Source organism: Lolium rigidum, chromosome 4 (assembly GCF_022539505.1).
Source record: "Lolium rigidum isolate FL_2022 chromosome 4, APGP_CSIRO_Lrig_0.1, whole genome shotgun sequence".
Taxonomy (NCBI): Eukaryota; Viridiplantae; Streptophyta; class Magnoliopsida; order Poales; family Poaceae; genus Lolium; species Lolium rigidum.
The window spans coordinates 4,918,565-4,918,968 of NC_061511.1; positions in this window are offsets into that span (position 1 = coordinate 4,918,565).

The following is a 404-nucleotide window of genomic DNA, read 5'->3' on the forward strand; positions in this document are numbered from 1 at the left end:
GTGATTATGTCTATGATTGTGAATGGTAGATCTAATGTAGATCCAAATAATGTTCCTTTAGCTTCATTGGTTGCTCAAGAAGAAAATGTTGATGTGAATTTCATTAAAAATAATAATTTCAACAACAATGCTTATAGGAACAACTATGGTAATACTTATGGAAGATATGAGGAAAGGATGCTAGAATTTGAAAGATCCACTAAAAACTTTATGCAATCGCAATATGAGCAAAATCAATTGTTTACTAAAACTATGAATGAACAATCTACCTTGTTGAAGAATATAGGAAATCAACTTAAAAACTTGAATAGGGAGATTTCTGGGTTGCAAACTAAAATTTCAAATGTTGAAACCCGAATCTCATACATGTCCGCATCGCAATCCTCTTTAATTAATAAAATGGC